Here is a 7317-nt window from a genome sequence, read left to right as displayed (position 1 = left end):
TAATTACTTATTACTTATTAGGTATGCAGGTGCAAGGAGCCAAGAGTTCGTCGACTGTGAAAACATGTAGATGGAAAGGACGCCATCACATTTAGAGGTCATCTGATTCCTACAGTAGGACATGATGAAGGAAACGGACGTTGATTTGCTTGAAGATAAATACACTGATTTTCCTCTAAGTGATTATACTTATTGGTTCAATTTGTAAGAATGCAGGAAAGTGCAATGTGAAAGCTCTGCAGCGAAGACTTTAAAGCTCTAGTATGTAATATAATACTACATTTGTGCATCGTGTAGCAGTGTTGACCTCCGGTTTGCTTTTTTAGTTTGTACTTTCTAAGAACCTCAGTCCTTGCTGTGTTCATCGTTTCATCTTCCAGGTGGTTTTATTTCACACTGTACTGGTTGAGATTTGTTACATAAAACTACTGTATGCGATGCAGCCTGGAAAGCCATGCAAGAGAAGCAAGAACATGGAAACTCACTGCTGTCACTGTCAGGCTCTGACCGCTGCTATCAGACGAAACGGTGGTCAAGGATGTGATCACTTTATGTGATGCTCAGGGAAACGTCCTCTCATGATGCAGTGTAGGATGCTCTGTAAAATGTATATAAGATGTTTACTAAACATGGTGGATAGTGTGTGTTGAGACACAACCAAGAGGTACAAATCACACAACACACTAAAAACCAAAATCTCTCTACACAGCAGGATGTAATGACGGGTCAGAACAGTGATATCTGTCTTTTTAAAGGGGCTGTATCATGCAAAATTCACTTTTTGTATGCTTTAACCTTGTTATATACTCCCCTGAGCCCCCACCCCTCCCGCAGGCCCTCGGCAATCAGCGTTGCCGCTTTTTGTATCTCAGATTATGGAGATAAACTTTAACCATCGTCTGAAAGCAACAATCAAGCAAGAGTCTGAAGGGTCTGCGCTTGGTGAGTTTCTCACAGGAAAAGACGTTTTCGCGTGTCTTTGCGTGTAGAGAAGCTAGAGCTAAAGAGCTAAAGCTAGCCAGCGTTTTTGTTTTGAAGCGCTGATTGGATGAAGTCCGCTGTCAGTCAAAGTCCACAGGGGGAGAGGCGGGATTTTCAGTGAAACAGAGCGTTTTCTCTTCCGTGTTTCAGAATTAGCCTCAGAAAATCTTTTATTTCACACAAAATGACTTTTCTTTAGCGCCAAAAATGAACTATTACCATGTTATGTCATTTCTAGGGTTTGGACTAGCTAAAAAAGCATGATACAGCCCCTTTAAAGCAAACTTCATATAAAAAGTGGAACTGAACTCAAAGAAACCCTGATAGAGTTGTCACTATATAGAGATGGGTCTGTTATCATTTCACTGGTTTGGCTGATTTGAGATAACGTGACTTTGACCTTTGACCCCCACATGCGCCGCAAAAACCCCTCTATTTACATTAGAACATCTAAACTGTACCTTTTCCTGCTGTATTCTTGATTCAATCTCGCATCCAGTTCAACATCCGGTTGCTCCTGCTTCATCTCTGTCTGTTCCCCTATAAGACCCCCCCCCCCCCCCCCCCCCCCCCCCCGACTCCAACAGGTCCCTACAGCTGCTGCTAATTGCCCAGATACTGACATTTCTCTTACTATGGACATAATGAATTATGAAAGCGGCAGACGAGAACCCAAACTCCCTCCGCTCAGCCGCTCCTCGGCTGCAGGGGAGCGGCCCGGCCCCCCCATCCATTAGAAGTTATTGTTTTCTCGAAACATGACATTGATTCAATCTACCACCAATCAATCTGGAGCGGTTCTGACATTCAGATATGACCTTAAAGCCGGCCGGAGCGGGAACTATGATTAGGATTAAACTTTTGTTAATGAGGTGATTTCTCTTCGCACGGGGTCCAGTGACACCCTGGAAAAAGGAATGGTCAGTAAAAATTAGATCAATTATCGCAGAGGAAGCCGATCTAACTTGATTACCCTTGCTCTCGCTAATTTGTGTAATTAATAACCCCCCTCTCAGCTGCAGAGAGCAGTTTATTAATAACAATCCATATCAGTGCTCCTTAATGAAATGGCAGGAGCCGGGCCATCCGTTCTGCAGGTAATGTCATAATCAATGGGGCCCAACACACATGTTAATTACCGCAGTTATTAATTGTTACAGTCGGACCTGAATGCTACACGCTGTCAGCCCCTTTGTCCCCGCTATGTATGGCAATCAGCGGATTGAAAATGGCAAATCTAATTAGCCATTCAGCGCACAGGCTGGGAATCCAAATGAGACGGTATCAGGCCTGACAGCTGGCAGCCGAGGCGCCGTTCACACTGGGCCGCGAACAAAACCGGCATTATCCACTGCCCCGGGAACAACAGGAAAAGGCATGTATCGCAAACTAATAAATACATTCACAGCAGCGGCCTGCCATATCGCACAATGGTCTAATGAAATGCCTGCTTGATGCCTTTGTTTGGGTACAAGGAGTGTTTATGCATTTATCAGTGCAGGGTGCGCGGCGCGCATCCAGCAGGCAGCGCACGGTCACATTTAGGCAAGACGGAGTCATTATCAGGGAGGGAGCTGAGGTTACAAGAGACAGATTACACACACCGAGCAGTGTGTTGAAGTATGTTTTCTGGATATTTGCACTTCTGATAACGGACTTTGAAGTATTTCATTTTACTCATAAATTGAAACCAATTTAATCTACTTTCAAGCCCACAAGTGCAAAACTATTTAAACTAATATTCAAACCTGGTGATTTTCTGTTTTGTACATTTTTTTTTCCTCAAATAGAGAAATGTTCTACTTTCTAGCTACAGTTTCTCAATAGACCAAGCCTTGACACTTTTGACTACAAAGCTTTAATGGCTCTCTCCAATATATGTTATTATAACCCACTCAACCATTTAACTCAGGGTGTATTTTTCTACCATATTTCGAAGGTTTCGAGTTTTCAAAGACAAATACTCACTCGTAAACAAGTTCTGACTTGTACTTTACAAGTTCACACCACTTTCTTTTAAATAACTGTTTTGGGTGACACTTGATCCATAAAAGTTTTTAACTTTATTTACTTTTTTTTTTTTCTTCAATTGGCCCATTTTATTCAAGCATTAGTTACATTATCTTTTTAAAATATGTTGACAACTGAAAACAGATCAGCTCTCTGCAGAAGCAGAAATTAAGTTCATGCTTTTAAAAGAAAACAAAAAGAGGGTCAAATTTTAAGACTGACTAATAAAGAAAAATAAAAGTTGAAAAATGTCAACAGGCTCTGTTGTGAAACGCCTCCTCGCCTGAAGTGAAGAAAAGAGGAAGCACTACATCGTTAAAGCAGGCTTGACCTTGACTGAGTTTGATTGTAATGATTTTCTGAGGTGACCCCTGTCAGTTTGTAATCACAATATGAGTGTGTGTGTGTGTGTGTGTGTGTGTGTGTGTGTGTGTGTGTGTGTGTGTGTGTGTGTGTGTGTGTGTGTGTGTGTGTGTGTGTGTGTGTGTGTGGACAGTGTGTTTACATACAGGCTACTTAAGGAAAATATTGTATTTAATGATATAATGTTCAGTGTTAATTCTCTGCATTGTTACTTAAACTGTGATAGATCACATACAGTGAACACTGGTTGGTGCATTCTGGGTAAAAGGTCTTTTAGCAGAAACCAAACTGGTGCAAAGGTCAGAGGTCAAATATCCCTAAAGCATAGTCAGTGAAACCAAGTTTTTGTTAAGGAATAATTGTTCCTTCAACAATGGCAAATTTTCTGGTATTTTATTGGAAAAGCAGATTATTGCTTTAAGAAGTACAATAGAAGCTGCACAGTGTTTTCATTTTCTTTCTGTTTTTGTTCCAAAAGTGCAAGTTGGAAATTCAATAATCACACTCGGCCTTGAATAAATTTAAACTGTGTGTGTTTTATTTTTTATTGATTTCAATTATCTGATAAAATACAAGCAAAAAAGCAAAATGTTCTCAATTTGTGAACGAGTGATAAAGAAAGAACAATTTAAAAGTAAGAGATAATGAAAAAACATATCTTTAACTGTCATGATGAGTTACTACCTTGAAAATATCTGTTTCCATCAACAAAAATGTTTGACAATCTTCACTTCCTGACTTTGTGCTGAGTTTTAATTATTTGATATTTCTTATTGTTGACAACAAATTACTGAATATGTGCCTTTGGTTATAGAGATATATTCCTACGTTATCTAACTGAGTTTGTTTTGAAGGTGAACATGTTCAAATTAAAAGGCATCTTTTAATAAACTTTGTGTGTTGCTGCTTTTCCAAGTGTCTCCTTGTCTTTGTCAATGTAAATATGGTCACATTATGTGGTGTAGGTAAACTGAGCTAGAACTAGCTAGTACACACACACACACACACACACACACACACACACACACACACACACACCCATATTGGAAGCAGGCAGCAGGTTGTGTCTCCATCCAGAGAGCACCTGTAAATAATGCAGTGTTAAAGGTGACAGCCAGGAGGGAATTAGAGGGCGAACAGGTGGAAGGACCCCCCGCCCCCCACCTCCACCCTACCATCCCACCCTCCCAGCCATCCATCCAGCCCCCCCCCCCCCCAACCCTCCCCCCACCCCCACCACCACCAACCCCAACACAATGCAAACACCATGCCAAGCCCCACCATCCATATCCCCAACACCACAGGTGCTGATCTGCAGCGTGGAGGGCCCAGGGGAGGGGGGTGGAGGGGGGAGGGGTGGAGCGGGGGGGCCGCTGGCCTTTTCCCTTCTCAACACACTCAATACAGTGATGGGCAATAAAAACACTTCACACCTTAAGTGAAAGATAGAACTTTAAATATTTTACACACATTCTGCATATGCAATTTATCCACACCTGGCTCTCAGCAGCAACAACATCTGGTAGCTGTTGCTTTAGAGGCAATTAATTCTTCAACCAAGCGGCCAGGTCCTTTGTGGAAATGCGGTGCAGCGACTTATGTGTGACTTAGATGAGCGCAAACGCTAAGATCACAGTGCAGTTTAGTGGCAGCGATGCCATCAATAAGAGAGCCGCTGTCACACGAGCATGTGTGTCAAAAAGCAGCACATCTCTGTTAAGGGCTTGACTGGAATGTGTTTTCATGTTATTCACTAATATGTGAAGCTCAGAGATGCTTCAAACAAAGGAAACAACAACAGCGCGAGGCTGAGATGCTGCTCTGACTGGAGCCAGAGGCAGCCGTGTCCTCTGCCTGATCAATTGATCTGAGAGATCAGCTGAATGTCTTGCTGGGTGTAATTTTCAAGGTTCCACCAAAAAGAAAAATGTGATCTGGGTAATGGTGGAGACTAAATGTCTTCCGAGGCCCGAGAAAGAAAGAAAAGATTTTTAACATAGCTGGATTTGACGGAGTAACTGCCGAGTTAATACTTGCGGCGATAAACATTTAGGTTGATTACGCTACTTTGACTTCATCAGAAAGTGACCTTTGAAGACACTGAATGGAGGCGGCCAGCATGATGGAGCTGGGACAACGCCGAAGTGGAATATTGAGTTAGGACTGATTGGCTTAGAAGGCGATCGCTGACCCGCTCTTTTTCATCTTTAGTGCCGGAAATCACTGCTTTCCTGTTGTCTGAATGGCCTTAAACATTTACCTTCCCGCCGCGCTGATAGGATTCCTCTGTTTATTGCCGTCTTTTCCCATGGGAATGAGAGCAGATCTGGAGCTAAGTGAGAAGCGTCCCGCATTCCCATGTACTGTATAACAACAGCGGGCCGGCCGGGCGCGCTGTGTGACGCCGTTTGCTGTGACCATACTGCCACACACAACTGTGTGTGTGTTCATGGCATGCATGTGAGAACCACAGCCATGAAAATCTTGGCAAGATTACCAAAGAACAAAACAGTCCTGTGTCAGTGAGAAAAGAGCGAGCGGGGAAGCCAGACGTTTCCAAATCAGCACCAAAATAAGTTTTGTGTTTTGGGAGAATGTTGCAGCTTAAGGTCAGGCGGGGAAGTGTTGTGGTGTCGGCATCCTTCCCTCACCTCTCTGTCTGCTGAGCACCGAGCAGGTGAGGTTAAACTTACTGTAATCCTGTTTGCTGTTAGTTTGCGAGGAGGAGGAGGAGGAGGAGGGGGGCGGGGTTAAGGTGTGAGATGGACACTGGTTGTACTGGCTGTTTATCATAAACACAGCCTAGCCCAGAGAGGTCCATCTGCTTTGATTTTATTTAGTGATTCCCCCCAGGGGCCCTGAGCTGGAGCGAGAATAACAATACTTGAGCCCATCTGTTCCCGTGGAACCAGCCCCGGCTAAATTACCACACGCTACGAGCGGCTGGCATATGCTGTGGCATAAAGCTACAAGAGGGCATTGTGCGCCAGCTGTTCTGTTGACAAATACTTATCTGGCACTTCTGAAGTCAGCTTGCTAAGCTGGTTTCAAGTTTGACTGAAAACTAAACAGGGGTAAGGTGTGCAGGGGGGGGGGGGGGGGGCGGGCGGGAGGTGTGTGCCGGGCCTAATGCATGCTGATTTATCCCGCGGTATCGTTTTGTTAGAGATTGTCTGGGGAATTAGGTCACTGGATGGAGACTTAATCTGAACATACAGAGCAGAGAGGAGAGCAAAGTGGTCCAAACAGCCTCAGACTAATCTCTCCGCCGCTCGCCTGTAATCATATTGCTGTTATGTGTTTACAAGTCAGAGGATGATCACCGCTCCAAAGGCTCAAATTGGGCTTGATCATAGTAATCCTATCAGGAAAGAATCAGATCGCTCTCCGGGTGGATGAAACACACGGCAAACACTGAAAAACACACCGGGAGGAGTTTAATGTTAAAGAATAGGTCAATATTAATACCGAAAATCTTGAAATTTGACCAGGACTTTGTTTGTGTCAACTCATTTATGGCACTTAAAGTGAAGAATTTCTTCCTGTTTTGGGATTCATGTAATTTTTTAAAAGGCAAAATCTTTTTTTTACTGTCAGACCACACTTCACAGGAATGAAATGAAACCATGTGAAGTCAAACATGATGAGCCCCCTTTAGAATTAGTGTAAAAATCCACTTTTTCCACCCCCAACAACATTTCTCAAATCTTCACTGATCCTTTTACAACTGATTGTTATTTCTGGGGCTCACTTTGTAACTATAATAACTACTATCTGAACTACTGTGAATAAAGACTCTAGTTTACAGTTCCTCTGAATTCACTTTAATTATAAATTTGTGACTTCCACTCTCAAAATGAGTACCGTCTTCCTCTGTAGTTTTGACAGGTGGAATTGATGCTGCAGATTTCTGTCCTTCACGTCGAGGTGCTTCTCGACACCGAGGATATCTAAACTGTTCTT

The sequence above is a fragment of the Salarias fasciatus genome, chromosome 1, assembly GCF_902148845.1.
Source record: "Salarias fasciatus chromosome 1, fSalaFa1.1, whole genome shotgun sequence".
Taxonomy (NCBI): Eukaryota; Metazoa; Chordata; class Actinopteri; order Blenniiformes; family Blenniidae; genus Salarias; species Salarias fasciatus.
The sequence above is the reverse complement of the archived record's forward strand: the minus strand, read 5'-3'. Positions refer to the sequence as shown.